Source organism: Perca fluviatilis, chromosome 6, assembly GCF_010015445.1.
Source record: "Perca fluviatilis chromosome 6, GENO_Pfluv_1.0, whole genome shotgun sequence".
NCBI classification, from domain to species: domain Eukaryota; kingdom Metazoa; phylum Chordata; class Actinopteri; order Perciformes; family Percidae; genus Perca; species Perca fluviatilis.
In genome coordinates this window covers 41,455,129-41,473,376 of record NC_053117.1, presented here as the reverse complement: position 1 = coordinate 41,473,376, position 18,248 = coordinate 41,455,129, and the positions used below count along the sequence as shown (strand labels likewise).

At 44.0% G+C, this 18,248-nt stretch overlaps 1 protein-coding gene and 1 pseudogene across 1 annotated transcript in view; both read left to right on the top strand.

The window, feature by feature from the left end:
- Positions 1 to 6,768, top strand: part of LOC120560220 — a 9,040-nt pseudogene extending 2,272 nt beyond the window's left edge.
- A 9,752-nt stretch (positions 6,769 to 16,520) lies between these two features.
- Positions 16,521 to 18,248, top strand: part of LOC120560230 (alpha-1-antitrypsin-like protein CM55-MS) — a 166,247-nt gene continuing 164,519 nt past the window's right edge. The window contains exon 1 of the mRNA XM_039802508.1: positions 16,521 to 16,617. The gene's annotated coding sequence lies outside the window, so the exon portion shown is untranslated. The remainder of the gene's footprint in view (positions 16,618 to 18,248) is intronic.

Genomic DNA, 18,248 nt, shown 5'->3' with positions numbered 1-18,248 from the left:
ATGAACAGACAATCATCTGAAATGTAATGTGTGAATTGCCTTTTGAAATACGAGTACTTTCAATTCAATTCAATTCAATTTCAATTCAATTCAATTCAATTTTATTTATAGTTTCAAATCATAACAAAAGTTATCTCGAGACACTTTACAGATAGAGTAGGTCTAGACCACACTCTGTAATTTCCAAAACCCCAACAATTACAGTAATTCCATCAAGAGCAAGCATTAGCAATGGCTATCGCGACAGTGGCAAGGAAAAACTCCCTTTTAGGAAGAAACCTCGGCAGACCCAGACTCTTGGTAGGCGGTGTCTGACGGGCCGGTTGGGGGTGTGATGAACAGTGGCGTAATAGTCACATTAAAGGTCACAGTGACGTCGAAGGTTATCGTGGAAGTTCATGTCATAGCAGGGCACATCGTGTCATACTGAGTAGTGCAGTCCCCTATACCGGATCCAGACTACTCTGTGCATAGGAACATCACAGCAGGCGGTGCGAGGATGTAGCGTGGCTGCAAGAGCATGGGTGGATGCGGGGATGCAGCAGGATGCAGGATGCAGTAGGATGCAGCAGGATGCAGCAGGATGCGGCCGGGATTTTGCAGAGAATCACAGAGGCACTCTGCGAAGAAGAAACATAAGGACTCTGGGGAGTAAATTCCCCAGAGCTAGATTAGTAACAAGCAATTCTGGGACAGGATGCATACAGAAGTAACAAGTAGAGAAGAGAGAGCAGCTCAGTGTGTCATAGGAAGGAAACAGCATCCCCTGCAGTCTAGAATTGTAATAGCATAACTAACTACGAGGAGAAGCAGGTGGGCCGGGTTAGGTGGACGCTACAACTCCTCACTCCCTAACTATAAGCTTTGTCAAAGAGGAGGGTTTTCAGTTTACTCTTGAATGTGGCGACGGTGTCTGCCCCTCGAACCCAGACTGGAAGCTGGTTCCACAGAAGCGGAGCCTGATACCTGAAGGCCCTGGCCCCCCCACTTTGATGTTAAGTTGTGTCATATTGAACAGCTGATCTTTGTTAAATGAACAGATGATCTCAGGTTTATGTGTATTGTATCCAAGGAACTGAAACAAGTGTTAGAGTTTTGAAAAAATGTGTATTTAGATTTTTGGTTGTGAGGTTTGTATCTAGAGTTTTGAAAAATGACGTCAAGGTTCTGAAATTAGTGCCAAAGTAATTGTAAAAAACTAGTTTAGTTTTTATTAGTTTTAGTCTTTTTTCGTAATATGGGTTATTTGTCAGGGGCAAGATTCAAAAAGGTCAGAAAAAGTATTGTGTAATAATACTAATAATAACTCAACTCAATTTTAGAAATATGTATTCACAATGTATTCAACAATGTACATTTGTCCTGTAGGGTTTACAACTGCTGGTTACAGCGTTCTCACTCAATACTGGGCCAGTTTTAATAATTGTTGTTCACATAAGTCACTTAGACACAAATGAATAGGGAAATGGGGTCCAGCTTGAAAAATACCACCCTTTTAATCCGATTTCTTTGATAGTAAGTAAACAGCCCACATAGTCATCAGATTCACATTATACTAAACGTTCAGAAAATACCTCCAGTACAACCAGTTTCCTCATTAAAACAAACAATGAAGCTGGACTTTTGAACTTTTGTCTTAGTTCACAATGATGATGCGTGCAGCCGTGGGTCTCTGGGTCCTATCAGCGGTGATCTGCGTGGGCAGTTTTATTCCCAGCAACAACAGGCCCAACAGCGTCTCCCTGGTGAACAAAGCAAACCAAGAGTTTTCCTTCCGACTCTACAGGAAGTTAGCAATTGATGCTGACTCACAGGGAAAGAATATCTTCTTCTCCCCGTTTTGTGCGTCGACCGCCTTGGCTGCGTTGTCCGTGGGAGCGCAGGGGCCGACTCACCGTCAGCTTTTCAGTGGTCTGGCTTTCAGTAGCTTCCTGACTCAGACAGATGTGGACCAGGCCTTCCAGACGTTCCTCCAGAGGGCCAACAACCCATCTCAGGAGGACACCAGCGAAGGGACCGCCGTGTTCGTGGACATCTGCTTCAAGCCGAAGCCAGAGTTCCTGCAGACCCTGAAGCAGTCGTACTTCACAGATGTGTTCAATGTGGACTTCACCAACGCCACAGAAAGTGCTGATACCATCAATAAGTACGTGGCGGAGAAGACCAACGGGAAGATTGACCAGCTGGTGGAAAACCTGGATCCAAACACAGTCCTGTATCTCATCAGCTACATCTACTACAAAGGTAAGAAGGTCCTGTGGGATGAGATCTAGTCAGTCTGTAATCTAATATAATAATGTAAGATCTGTTTACATATTTTGAGGTTAAATTGACTGTATCAAACCACTACTTGTGTTTTATTTCTGCTCATTGTGTAACAGGAAAGTGGGCGACTCCGTTTGACCCTGAGCTCACCAAGCAGGACGACTTCAACGTGGACGAGAACACCAAGGTTTAGAGTTTTACTCTTAACAGAAAAAATTATTTGAGTCCCAGTAATTAACATTCAGGGTTCAGCCCAAACCTAGAGCAGGGGGTCCGTTTGGGGAATTCTTCATTTACCAAAGATACATAAATAAAAGATATTAATTATTTTTCATGCTGATAAAACCTGTTAGTTGTAACAACCTAATTTTTTTTCTTAAAGGGGTGATAGAATGATTATATAGTGTATTTCACAATGTTCCTTAAGGTCTCCTAATGGGGTATGTAACATTGGTTGGGCTGAAAATGGCCCAGGTACTATTTCTTTGGCCCTTATGCATCCCTGTGTAATGGCTCTATTTGGAACGACAGCTTTTGTTCAAATATGGTATGCTCATGAATATTTAGATGAGCTGCGCGCTGAATCCCCATACACACACATTAGAGACGCAACAGCAGGTCTAATATTTCAGACACACACACACACACACACACACACACACTGCTGCCCTGCACACAGCGCACACACACAAACACAGACCCACACACACCGCTGCACAGCGCACACACACAAAGACAGACACACTGTCTGTTACATGCCCAGGCGAGAGCCGCAGTGGCTAAAACAACCGAGACAAAATAAAGTTTTGACACTTTCATTATAACTAGTGTTGTTCTAACGTTACTTTTGCGACATAAAAAAACTTCACCAAAGAATTACCACTCACCTTTTTAGCTAGTAAGCATGGGGAGAGGAGAGTGAACCCATGCAACTTACGTTAGATCCACAACTCCCTCTCGTCCGGTATACTCGTTCTAAACCCTTTTCTCTGGCCCAGTAGGCTACTCCGTTGTACAGTCTGCAACACTGCATTTACGACCGTGTTTTTTTTCAATATTTTCAATATCCTTGCAAAACCTCCAAACTTTCTTCTTTTCTAAAGTACACTGCGCAGCTCGTGTGGGAGATCCTGACACAGCTCCAGCTCAGTGAGTCTGTGAAGGCGTTGAGGCCGACAGGGAAGGCAGCAAACCCGGCCAGCTGCCGCCTCCTGTCCCGGCAGATTGTGGAGCTCGTAAAGTCCGACACTGTCTTACCAAATTTGCAATTAGCCATCAATTTTCGTGAAACGGCCCATATTTGAGCTTTGCATAGTTGATTTCTCGCATAAAAAAGTCTCAGAAGTGAATTTTGTAATGGAATAGCAGAGATCTGCGCGACCTAGATTCAGAAGACTACCTGATCTCAGGTCAGTTGGCGTGACAAAGGTTCAGGTCTTGAGATGCTTGCATAAGCTTCTAGCTTTGTTGAGATTCACCCGTCTTCAGCGGCAGTTTCAAAATATGAGATTTTCATAGTAAAGGGGTGTCAATGGGATTTTGAGCTTCTATGTATGTCATATTTACCCACCAAACTGTCGTTATTCAACTATGACAGGGTAAAATCGGTTTTGCCTTCTATCACCCCTTTAAATTGTTATCGTCCAGGTTCAAGTCCTCATGATGAATCTGGAGGATAGTTTCAACACCTATTACGATCTCATGCTGAACACGATGGTCCTTCAGCTCCCCTTCACCGCTCCTACTCCATGCTGCTGATGTTGCCTGACGACATGGCAAACCTGGAGTTCACCCTTGGCCCAAACCGTGTCATCAAATGGTTGCAGTGGATGAGACCCAGGTTGGAAGAATCTTAATTTATGCTTCTAATATGTGGAAGGTTTGACACTGAATAGTCTTGTCTGAGTCTGTCAGTGATTAAAAACAGCATATCATTGTTTAAGGCTAAGGAATGTTTGTCCCCCCCCCAATGTTTTAGGAGATATAATATATATATTCCAAAGTTCTCCATCAAGACTTCCTACAACCTCAACGATGTGCTGTCAGAAATGGGAATGACAGACATGTTTGGTGAGCGTGCAAATTTCAGAGGCATTTCAGAGAGGCAAGGACTGGCAGTCTCAGAAGTAAGTAAACAGAACATATGTTTTGTTATTTCACACAAAATCCATTCGTCTGTCGTCTCACTTACTCTGCGTTGCACCGCAGGTTGTGCACCAAGCTACGCTGGACGTGGACGAGATCGGAGCCACCGCTGCTGCCGCCACAGGAATCAACATCGGAGTGACTGCCATCCGGTTCCCTGTCCCTGTCCCTGTGTTGAAGTTCAATCGTCCATTCATGGTCATCATCATTGAACGTAACACGGAGGAAATCCTCTTCATGGGCAAGATGAACAACCCAACCATCTGATGGATCAGCATAGCTGTTGCATCTCATATAAAGGAGTCAGAAAAACTTTTGTTTTGTTTCTACTGCTTTATTGAGAGTGTACACAGTTTTTATATAATGATCTTTAAAGGTAAAATTATGTACAGATAAAATATGATCAACTTAAACCATCAGCATTTGGTATTCATTTGTAACAGATCAGATTTAAAAAAAATACAATAGAGCTCAACAGTGACCGCCCACTTTTTGAACCTCTGGTTCTGGCAGCGGTGGCTGAAGTAATTAAAATCCTTTACTTAAGTAAAAGTACTACTTCCATACTGTAAAAGTACAAGTCCTGCATTGAAAATGTTACTTGAGTAAAAGTCTGTAAGTATCATCAGGGAAATGTACTTAAAGTGTAAAAGTAAAAGTACTTGATGCAGAAAAATCTTCTCATTTTGGAAACTGCAAACAGTTGACACACAAGCAAAGAGCCAGGCTGTAATGTGTACAGGCAGTGGCGCTGCTAGCCATTTTGGTGCCCTAAGCATAATTCATTTATGATGCCCCCACCACCACCACCCCCACCCTGAGGAAACACAGTACACAGAACTGGCAAAACATACATAGACACAACTATTGGGATGTGCAAAATCTTTGTAGAAAAAAAGTAATCATCCATAAATACAAACTTAAAAGCAGAAGTATACAAGTTAGCAATCTCCTTCAATTAAGCAAAGATTTAGAAGCAGAAAATTCACACAATTTTACTTTACTTTGTAAGCACACTATGTAGAAGAGCTAAAACACACACATTCAAGTGTAGAGAAGTGCATAATATTATCAAAATAAATCAAAGATTTTCCAAAATCAATCAAATCTAATCAAATTGGTAGTGTTGTGGAGTCTACAGACCTGCTGGGGTTGATGTGTGCCAGAACTGCTTGTAGATGGTTGCTGGTCATCTGTATCTTCCTCTTGGCCACGTGCTCCTCCTTGTACGTATCTCAGCATTGACCCTGCATTCATTTAGAAATATGTAGAAAAAGGACCAGTATAGAAAGAGACAAAATATTCAAGTAAAGAATCTTATAACAAAATAAATTATACACATTTAAAACTGAAAGCATGCAGCCAAGGAGCTCTCCCCCTTTATTATTTATTTATCAACTATTTGGTAAATGTAATCTAATATACAAGCATTATATAATGAGTTGCAATATTGCACACAATTCAACAATAATTAAAGTTTGTTTTATATCATTCATAATGACATTTTATATTTATATCTTACCTACAGGAATAAAAGCAAAATCATACACCTTACACAAGACTACATTTCTGAATCTTAAACATTATTTTACCATTTAATTGAATACAACTTAAATATGGTTACGAGAGCATTTTGTCTACTACAAAATGTTTTTCTATTTCACCGGCAGATGTCGTCCATATCTTTGCATCCTGACATAAATGCAATAAAAACGCCAGTTCATTTTGTCATGTAGCTTCTGTCATATTCAGATGTAGCTAAGCTAGCTGTAGCAGTAACACTAAAAGTCTGTGTTCTTCAGACTTCACATTATCAAGAGCCATTTTCTGCCCCACTGCACATCCGACACCTCACCTAATTTGTGTGAGAGACTGTAGCCTACATACAGTCTACATTCTGCTGAATTCTACTGAATGACAATCCTAAAGATGGTCGTGGGTTTATTATGCATTGCAAACGCCAAAATATGCGTTCTCAAATGACACTATGCTAGGTAAACTTTGCTAAATGCCTGGCTAAAGACTATTAATCACATGCTATACGGTAATAAATGGTCTGAAGCAAGAGGAATTGTTAGCCTACCTTGTGCACTGACTGCTAACTGTTACTGAGAGAATATTGACGACCGTCATGTCAAAATAAACCATTATCTACTGCTCAATGTTGTAGAATTGTATATGTCTAGATGTGTAAATCTTAGTATTAAAGTCTATAAAACATGTGGTGTTGCACATGGCTGTGAGTCTATGTAGTCATGAGATGTGGAGGGCACATTCCTTTACTCTGTCAATGCATACATTTAGTTAGTCAGTTCAAACTGTGAATTCCATATAAGTAAAAGAATGTGTTTTGTGTAAGCTTCACTCTCATTATAATATTGTGTGTGTGTGTTTGTGTGTGTGTGTGTGTATAATAGTCTGAGACATACAGAAAGCTTAGCCTGATCAACATATTAGTCCAGGAAATGTTATTTTATGTATTACTGTATCATACAATGACATGAACATTCAAGCAACAAGAGCATAAAAGATTAGGGAAATGGTCAGTTTGGGGTACACATTTTGGACGGTGTACCCACAATTGTTTGTGCTTTGAAACCCACAATTGTGTTATGTAATCTTACATGCTGAAACTTAAGTAGAACTTGTTTAACTGAACTCTTCGTCTAGCTGGTGTCAGTTACTCGTAAAATGCATAAATAATGTTTAACAGTAAAATTTCAATTTAGCTTGCATCTAAGTTGTAACATATTTGAATTTGCCAACATTAGCAATAACGTCAGCTAGTTCGAGGTGTACAGTATGCAGGCTAACCATTACAGTAGCAGCACATTTCCCATATTTAAGATTGATTAAACATAGACTTACCTGCAAGTGATGCACGGACATCATCTCACAGTTTATTCTTCTTTCTTTTCTCTGCTCCTGACTCCTGCTGTCTTTTCGAGGCCATTTCCAAAAAAATTGACTTAGGAAGGGAACCCACAGGGTGAGCTTGGGAAGTTGAGTGTGTGTGTTGGGGGGTGGGGCACCATCAGTACTTTCTTGAGCATCTCTTGTTCTGCCTGTTTTGTGATATGCATGCCTAAAAAGTGCCTAATATTTCTATACTGAAATAATATCGGCATTATAATTATGATTATTATTATTATGATTTTTCATTAAGCTATTTTTGGTGCCCCCTCAGCACTTGGTGCCCTACGCACAGCGCATGATGCGTGTTGTGGGAGCGGCAGCGCTGCCTACAGGATAAATGTTCAGTGTTGGTTAATGTCCACTAAAAGTTCTGTTTTTGCCACTGAAGACTCAGAGTATTATTCTAAGTGTCTGACAACATTATGGGATGGATCCCTACAGAGATAGACCTTTTAGTTAAAGAGTAAGATACTTTTAGTTTAACATGAAACAGCCTCGAAATCACCATCACCAAACTCCACCAGACTCCATGTAAATAATCAGGACTTTTAGTGTGTATAGAGCCAGCATATCTCCACCAGACTCCATGTAAATAATCAGGACTTTTAGTGTGTATAGAGCCAGCATATCTCCACCAGACTCCATGTAAATAATCAGGACTTTTAGCGTGTATAGAGCCAGCATATCTCCACCAGACTCCATGTAAATAATCAGGACTTTTAGCGTGTATAGAGCCAGCATATCTCCACCAGACTCCATATAAATAATCAGGACTTTTATCATCGTAAAACACACTTCATTCAAAGTTGACAGAAACTAAATAAAACCATCAAAAGCCGTCTTGGTTCATCTTTCCACTGTTCCAACAATCACCACTCTGGTTTGGTTGAAATAAACCCTTAATTCACCCATTTACATGTGGAGATATACTGGCTCTATACACGCTGAAAGTAGTGTTGTTTAGCCAAATGAAACTCCTGCTCTAGTCAGATTAGACAGTAATCATTACATAAAACAAATGCAGGGGCCGAGCAAATAAGAGTTTGAGACAGAGAATAAACAAAGTCAAAGTACAGTTTCTCTGATTCATCTTATAAAAAGTAACATCTCTCTTTGTCCAGTCTATGCTTCTCTGAAAGATGGATTTTTTTAATGTATTTTATATACAGTGGTGCTCATAAGTGAATACACCCATGCTTAAGTTGACTAAAAAGAGGAAAAAAATAATAATCTTTTGGAAATTGATCTCAATGCCTCAATTAAAAAAATGAGGAAAAATAAATACAACCTTTAAGGACCCCAATTTTCTTTGTGAATGAATAATGTATCGTAAATAAATAAATGTTCTTCCTTAAAATACAGGGGGCATAAGTCTATACACCCCTATGTTAAATTCCCATAGAGGCAGGCAGATTTTTATTCTTAAAGGTCAGTAGAGATTGGCATGGTTTTATTTCAGTTAGCCTAATAGCTGGTTTGATTTGCATTGAGAGATGATCTTATAGAAAGTACCCCATGCCAGAGTAGCACACTGAAATTTAACGTTATAAATTTCAGACATATAAGAAACTGTCTTACCATTGAGGCATCGAATACCTACTTAGGTGCAATGATTGTTCCACACTTTTTGTACTGCATGACAAGTTGATCTCAGGCAGGTAAAACAGCCTTAAGACCACTTGAATCATTATATAAAACAGCCCTTAAGATCCATGACAAAAAACACGTCAATATCACCACTGCAAAATAATCATTAAGTACAATATTTGAAATTTTGGAAATGTGATAATGCATTCGAATGTTTGCTTAGTTTTTAAAATCATCCATAATGCTGTTGCTCCTCCTCTAAAAAACATTATGACGCTCAACCACTATAGGAGAGTGCAATAGTCCCAATCGCAAAACTTTGTTTAGCAAATCATCCTTTTCTTTTGTGGCCATAAGTCAGTGGAATACTTTCCCAACACACCTTATTACGTGTACAAATCCTCAAACCCTTTCAAGTTTGACCATAAAATGGTCCTTACCGTAAGGATTTTGATTGCACAGCAAGAGGGGGGGGGGTTTAGGAAGGGGGAACGATTGAGCACATGATAGTTTTTATTGTAAATTAAGTGTGACTGTGGTTGTAAAAATGTTTTGTATTTCTGTCAGGGTCCCACCGTCACCAGCATTCACTCCTCACTCTCATTCTCCAGCACACACTCCTCCCACTGATTCATACTCCTCGTCACTCACGCAGATCAGACGCTCCCAGTCCCCTCAGTACTAATTACACACACCTGCACCTCATCAAGTCACTTCCTCAGTTCACCACCTGCAGCTAATCAACAACCACCTACATAAGCAGCACAACCACACACACTCTTTGTCTAGTCTCGTTTCTACACAACGCTCTGACTCACTCCCGTTTAGTCTAGTCTATCCAAGTTTACCTTACCTGTACTTCGTATCCTGTTGTCTGCTGCTACTCTAAACCTGCCTGCTCTGCTCCTGGATTCCTGCCTGTTGCTTCCTGCTGTTTGTTGGATCATTGTTAATAAAGCTCAGCTTCACTACTTCAGTCTGTCTCCTGGTCGTTCGTGACAGAAGACTAGACCAAGATGCAAGATCCAACAGAGCCCGTGGAGGATCCTGTTCGCGATTCATTCATGGAGCTCGTACAGGCGGTTCGTCAATCTCTCCTGCCTTCACCGCCTGTTAACCCTTGTGTTGTCCTTCGGGTCCCAGTGATCCGAAGGACATCACAAGGATTATGTACTTCCGTTTACTTTGTTGAGAATTGCTCTCTAAACAAGGGTTAATACAGCACCTTAGTTCTTGTTTGTACAGCATTTTGGTCAGCACAGAGACATTTGCTTCCGCAAACACTGGCTTCTTCGGCTACGGCTGCTGCGGCAGCTTCGAGTCCCATTGCCCGACCAGCGACATTCACTGGAGAGGCGGAGGATTGCAGTGGATTTCTGCTCCAGGTGTCGCTGTATTTCCAGATGCAAGCCCACCTGTTTAACAACGACACGGCCCGAGTGGCCTTTGTGATCTCCCTGCTGTCAGGCCGTGCTCTCCAGTGGGCCCAGTCGTTGTGGAACTCTAACTCCCGGTTGGTGACGTCTTTGTCGGCTTTCATTCAACACTTCAAGGAAGTTTTCGGGCAGGTGGCGGCTGACCTGACTGTGCATGATCAATTCAATTCAATTCAATTTTATTTATAGTATCAAATCATAACAAAAGTTATCTCGAGACACTTTACAGATAGAGTAGGTCTAGACCACACTCTATAATTTCCAAAACCCCAACAATTACAGTAATTCCATCAAGAGCAAGCATTAGCAGTGGCTATCGCGACAGTGGCAAGGAAAAACTCCCTTTTAGGAAGAAACCCCGGCAGACCCAGACTCTTGGTAGGTGGTGTCTGACGGGCCGGTTGGGGCTGTGATGAACAGTGGCGATAATAGTCACATTAAAGGTCACAGTGACTTCGAAGGTTATCGTGGAAGTTCAAGTCATAGCAGGGCACATCGTGTCATACTGAGTAGTGCAGTCCCCTATACCGGATCCAGACTACTCTGTGCATAGGAACATCACAGCAGGGCGTTGCGGGATGTAGCGTGGCGCTGCAGAGCATGGGTGGATGCGGCGGATGCAGCAGGACGCAGCAGGATGCGGCCGGGAATGTAGAGAATCGCAGAGCATAGCTCTGCCCATAAGAAACAAGAAATATAGGACTCCGGGAGTAAACTCCCCAGAGCTAGATTAGTAACAAGCAATTCTGAGACAGGATGCATACAAAAGTAACAAGTAGAGATGAGAGAGCAGCTCAGTGTGTCATAGGAAGGAAACAGCCTCCCCTGCAGTCTAGAATTGTAATAGCATAACTAAGAGAGGCAGGTTAAAGAGAGGTGCCTGGTCGGGCTAGAACTCTCCCCAAACGGATCGGGCTGTACTGGCCTGCCTCCCTCTACTCTTGCTATATTATTTCTTATACAGTATATAAAACTGACTACGAGGAGAAGCAGGTGGGCTGGGTTAGGTGGACGCTGCAACTCCTCACTCCCTAACTATAAGCTTTGTCAAAGATGAGGGTTTTCAGTTTACTCTTAAATGTGGCGAAGGTGTCTGCCCCTCGAACCCAGACTGGAAACTGGTTCCACAGAAGCGGAGCCTGATAGCTGAAGGCCCTGTACCAGCTTCGCCAGGGAGGGTCGTCTGTGAGTACATATGCTCTGCAGTTTCGCACTTTAGCGGCTGCTAGGTGTTTGAACGAGACAGCCCTCATAACAGCATTCAGACATGGTCTCCACCCTGACAGCGCATGCCCTCATCGACTCAGGCTCAGCAGGGAATTTCATCTCCATTCCCCTCCTCCAGACGTTAGGGGTCAACAAACATCGGAGCCCGCAGGTTTTGGAAATTCACACCATCCAAGGCAAGCCGCTAGGAAAGGGTCGGATTCGCCATGTCTCCCCTACACTGACACTCCGGGTAGGCAGTTTGCACTCTGAAAAACTCACCTTTATGGTACTAGATGAATCGACAGCCGAAATCATCCTGGGAAGGCCATGGCTAGTGCAACATCAACCTACCATCGACTGGACAACTGGAGAGGTTCTGCAATGGGGAGAGGACTGTATTCATGCATGCGTAACACCGTTCCAGAGGAACACCCCTCCAAAACCTCCTTCTTCATCCACAAGCAATGGACCCCGGTTTCCCGTCTGTTCCACCACCATCGAGAGCCCCGATGTTCTTCATCAAGTGGACCTTCCCGTTGTGTACAAAGACTTCGAGGACGTGTTCAGTAAACAACTGGCTACTAAGTTGCCTCCACATCAACCCTGGGACTGTGCTGTTGACCTGAACTCCAGAGCCATTGTCCCTAAGGGACGGGTCTATCCCCTCTCCATCCCAGAACAGAAAGCCATGGAGGAATATGTGAAGGAGGCCCTTCAGCAGCAGTTCATCCACCCTTCCACCTCTCCTGCTGCTTCCAGTTTCTTTTTTGTGGTGAAAAAGGATGGAGGTTTGAGACCATGCATTTACTACAGATCCCTTAACTCCCAAACCATAAAGTTCAGATATCCCCTTCCTCTGGTTCTGGCGGCCCTGGAGCAGCTGCGGGGAGCCCACATCTTCATGAAGTTGGATTTACGAAGCGCCTACAACCTGATCCGTATCCGTCGAGGTGACGAATGGAAGACAGCCTTTGTCACCCCCTCTGGACATTAAGAGTATCAGGTCATGCCTTTCGGACTGGCTAATGCTCCAGCTGTATTCCAGGGATTCATGAACGAGGTCATCCGGGAGTTCCTCAACCGCTTCGTTGTGGTCTACATTGATGACATCCTCATCTATTCCTCTTCTCTCTCTGAACACCAACTACACGTCCATCAAGTGTTGAAGAAGCTCAGAGAGAACGACCTGTATCTGAAGCTGGAGAAATGTGAGTTCCACACCCCATCTGTGCAGTTTCTGGGTTACGTCATCGACCAACACGGGGTCCAGATGGACCAAAAGAAAGTGGACACCATCCGTCATTGGCCTCTTCCCTCCACCATCAAGGACCTCCAGCGGTTTCTGGGATTTGCCAACTTTTATAGATGTTTCATCCTCGGCTACAGTGACATCAGTGCTCCTCTGATCTCGGCCCTCAAGGGGCAGCCCAAATCCCTGTCCCTGACTCAGGAGACCGTCTACGCCTTTGCTCATCTTAAGGATGCCTTCGTAACTGCTCCCATCCTGGCTTATCCTAACCCAGACCTACCCTTTGTCATTGAGGTTGACGCGTCCTCCACTGGGGCAGGAGCAGTGCTGTCACAACGGCAAGGAACGCCTCCCAGACTCCATCCCTGTGCCCTCTTCTCCAAGAAGCTTTCTACAGCAGAACAGAATTACGACATCGGAAACCGGGAACTACTGGCTATCAAACTGGCCCTAGAGGAGTGGAGACATTGGTTAGAGGGAGCCAATCACCAGTTCGAGGTCATAACAGATCATCGCAACCTGGAATACATCAGAGAGGCAAAAACGATTGAACCCTCGCCAAGCCCATTGGGCTCTCTTCTTCACTCACTTTGACTTCCACATCACCTATAGACCAGGCAGCAAGAATGGCAAGGCTGATGCCCTTTCTCGTCTCCATCAATCTGCTGCTGAGGATCTCCAACCTGAACCCATCATACCTCCTGCCTTGATTGTCAATCCTATCGTCTGGGACATCGACGAACAGATCACCCAGGCAAACCTTCCCCTTCCCGCTCCGCCAGGAGGTCCCGAAGGGGTGGTCTTCGTCCCTCCTCAGTTCCGTACCATCCTGCTGGACTCAGCCCACACCGTTCCGGGTTCGGGACATCCGGGTAGGAAGCGTACCCTCTCACTCCTCCGCCAATGGTACTGGTGGCCCACCATCTCTCAGGATGTGTCCCGTTATGTTTCCGGCTGTTCGGTTTGTGCCATAACCAACACCCCCAGAAACCTCCCAGAAGGCAAGCTCATGCCCCTTCCTATTCCTCGACGCCCATGGTCCCACTTAGGGATAGACTTCATGACTGACCTTCCTTTATCCGATGGCCACACCTGCATCCTGGTAGTAGTGGACAGGTTCTCCAAGGGGTGTAGGCTGATTCCTCTACCCTGACTTCCTACTGCCCTCATGACCGCAGAAGCACTCTTCTGTCATGTGTTCAGGAACTTCGGCATTCCAGAGGACATCGTCTCGGATAGAGGACCTCAGTGCACCTCCAGAGTTTGGCAAGCCTTCTTCAAACTCCTAGGAGTGACAGTCAGCCTATCGTCAGGTTATCACCCTCATACAAACGGACAAACAGAACGGAAGATCCAAGAAATCAGACGTCATCTCAGGACTTACTGCCACCAGAACCAGAACAGTTGGAGCAGTTTCCTCCCCTGGGCAGAATATGCCCAGAACTCCCTTCGTCAAACCACCACAGGTCTCACCCCCTTCCAATGCATCCTGGGTTATCAACCCCCGCTTTTCCCTTGGTCGGGTGAGCCATCAGAGGTGCCAGCCGTCAACCACTGGTTCCAAAGCAGTGAGAGGGTATGGGATGTGGCTCATGTACAGCTTCAACAGGCTGTCCGCAGGCACAAAGAACATGCAGACCGACGTTGGTCCGAACCTCCACAGTACCAACCCGGCCAGAAATTGTGGCTGTCCACTCGGGACCTTCGCCTCCGCCTGCCTTGCCAAAAACTCAGCCCTCGCTACATTGGGCCCTTCACCATACAGGGGCAGATAAATGACGTCACCTACAGGCTAAACCTTCCTTCTCATTACAGACTCTCACCTTCATTTCATGTCTCACTTTTGAAACCCTTTGTTGACCCTGTCTCTCCTCCTCCCACAGACCCTGACACCGTAGTGCCTCCTTCTCCCATACCCGTTGATGAGGAAGCCATCTATAGGGTCCATAACATCTTGGACTCACGGCGGTGGGGTCGGCGTCTCCAGTATCTGGTCGACTGGGAGGACTACGGTCCGGAGGAGCAGTCGTGGGTACCACGTGATGACATCCTGGACACCGCTCTCCTCGACCAGTTCCACGCCGACCGTCCGGATCGCCCCGCCCCTCGGGGTCGGGGCAGGCCTCGTCGCCGTGTTCGTCCCTCTTCTCAGCCGTCAGGAGCCGCCTTGGGAGGAGGGGGTACTGTCAGGGTCCCACCGTCACCAGCATTCACTCCTCCCTCTCATTCTCCAGCACACACTCCTCCCACTGATTCATACTCCTTGTCACTCACGCAGATCAGGCGCTCCCAGTCCCCTCAGTACTAATTACACACACCTGCACCTCATCAAGCCCCTTCCTCAGTTCACCACCTGCAGCTAATCAACAACCACCTACATAAGCAGCACAACCACACACACTCTTTGTCTAGTCTCGTTTCTACACGACGCTCTGACTCACTCCTGTTTAGTCTAGTCTATCCAAGTTTACCTTACCTGTACTTCGTATCCTGTTGTCTGCTGCTACTCTAAACCTGCCTGCTCTGCTCCTGGATTCCTGCCTGTTGCTTCCTGCTCTTTGTTGGATCATTGTTAATAAAGCTCAGCTTCACTACTTCAGTCTGTCTCGTGGTCGTTGGTGACAATTTCACTTGCGTGGAATTTTTATCATTTTACTGACCTGCAAAGGGACTACGGGCAGAAAATAGCACTTGTGCTATAACCCAGTAAAATGCATCTCTCCTTGTTCTTATACAAGATTAATGTTAAATTGTGCATTGTCCCTGTTTAAATGAAATAAATAAAGTTAAAAGTTAGTGTGTTACATGGTATGTATATGGTTGTCACAATGAGACTGTGCACCAGGCTACTGAACGAGACAGTATCCGTGCCTAATGCATGATTCTGTGTAATGAAACGGGTGTCTAGGTTCTCGGCAAGTTTGATTTATCTACCGATCCCAGAAGCCTTTGTCTCGTGCATCTTAGAATTTTGTTCATGGAAATTCATAGGCTACATTACCTCTCCCTCCCCTCCCCACCCCCGAGCGGGCACGCAAACTGAATCTTATAACTCGGTAGGCCAACCAACGACCGTCCGGTTGGACCTACTCTCGTAAAAGAGACTGATTATTATTCTAAGTGTTCGACAACATTATGGAAAGGATCCCTACAGCGATAGACCTTTTAGTTAAAGAGTAAGATCCTTTTAGTTTAACATGAAACAGCCCCGAAATCACCATCACCAAACTCCACCAGACTCCATGTAAATAATCACGACTTTTATCATCATAAAACACACTTCATTCAAAGTGGACAGAAACTAAATAAAACTACCAAAAGCTGTCTTTCCACTTTCCACTGTTCCAACAATCACCACTCTGGTTTGGTTGAAATAAACCCTTAATTCACCAATTTACATGTGGAGATATGCTGGCTCTATACACGCTAAAAGTCCTGATTATTTACACGGAGTCTGGTGGAGATATGCTGGCTCTATACATGCTAAAAGTCCTGATTATTTACATGGAGTCTGGTGGAAATATGCTTGCCCTATACACGCTAAAAGTCCTGATTATTTACATGGAGTCTGGTGGAGATATGCTGGCTCTATACACGCTAAAAGTACTGATGTTTAGCCAAATTAAACTCCTGCTCTAGTCTGATTAGACAGTAATCATTACATAAAACAAATGCAGGGGCCGAGCAAATACGAGTTTGAGACAGAGAATAAACAAAGCCAAAGTGCAGTTTCTCTGATTTATCTCATAAAAAGGTACATCTCTCTTTGTCCAGTCAGTGCTTCTCTGTCTGCGCTTCAACCAGGAGAAGGTAAGCTGTTAGAAAGATGGATTGTTTTTATGTGTTTTATATACAGTGGAAATTGATCTTAAAGGTGCAATATGTAATACTTACTGCTAGTGTTTAAAATAGTTACTGCAATACAAATTCAAAATACTGGAGAGAGTCGTCTTCCCCGCCCCCTCCTCCCCAGACTCAAAGTACACGGAGGTTGCCAGGCTGACCGCAGCATCCACAACAATGTTGCTAGATGCTTGTCATACATAGCCAGACATTACTTCACATCACAGCTGAGTAGCTAACACACTTTTTCGGCTTAGAATTATGGTAGGAACCGCTAAAAACCCAACAACGTCGCCATCCTCTCCTCTAAAAATAACACTACCTTGCCGTCCTCTCCACCTGACTGAACACACTTTATTGGCTTAGAATTATAGCAACAATCGCTAAACACACTGTAAGCTCATGGCCCTCCCAACCCCCCTCTCTTGGCTTAAAATAACTCACTGTCGTCGGCTACGGCCGCTGAACAGGCTACACGTTGTAAACAGCCATGGCCCACTTGCCTGGTCCTCCAGTAACGTTAGCAGTTAGCAGGGTTAGCATGGCGGCATTAGCCAGGACCAGTCGGGATCACTTTACTGGCTGTGTCTCAATTGTTTTTGCGAGTAACCAACTACAACTACTCTAAGCTGACTCCATCTTTCAAATACATCTCCAATATTTACCAACTGTTAGAAACATTTTAAGTAGGGTAGAATCTATCTCTGTTGATCCTGTTTATTGTGTTTGCTGCTTTCATGGCTGTACTGTTACAGCTGTATCGCGCTGGGTTTACGTTTTTACAGTTATATCTGGCAACCTGGCCTGGCTGTCAAACTGGGCATTTGATACCAACACACAGGCCAAAACACAAACAGAAATTCCGTCATGGAACAAAAATTTCAAAAGAAGAAAATACTCGCATTAGTATTGTTGTCAGAAAAGATAGTATTTCAACTTAGCACGTTTCCTTAATATTTGATGACGCATTGGGGTCATTTTTTGATTTATTACAGTAAATATATTACATATTGGACCTTTAATATTAATTAACCTTTAACCTTAATGCCTTAATTAAAAAAACAAATGGAAAAGTCCAACCTTTAAGGACACCAATTTTCATTGTGAATGAATAATGTATCGTAAATAAATAAATGTTCTTCATTAAAATACAGGGGGCATAAGTATACACACCCCTATGTTAAATTCCCATAGAGGCAGGCAGATTTTTATTCTTAAAGGCCAGTAGAGATTGGCATGGTTTTATTTTAGTTAGCCTATTGGCTGGTTTGATTTTCATTGAGAGATGATCTTATAGAAAGTACCCCATGCCAATCTCTAGGTATGGTGAAGGGTATGTCATGATGTGGGGGTATGGTGAAGGGTATGTGATGATGTGGGGGGTATGGTGAAGGGTATGTGATGATGTGGGGGTATGGTGAAGGGTATGTGATGATGTGGGGGTATGGTGAAGGGTATGTGATGATGTGTGGGGGTATGGTGAAGGGTGTGTGATGATGTGGGGGTATGGTGAAGGGTATGTGATGATGTGTGTGTGTGGGGGGGGTATTTTAATTCCAAAGGCCAAGGGAACTTTATCAGGATGCATAGTATCCTGG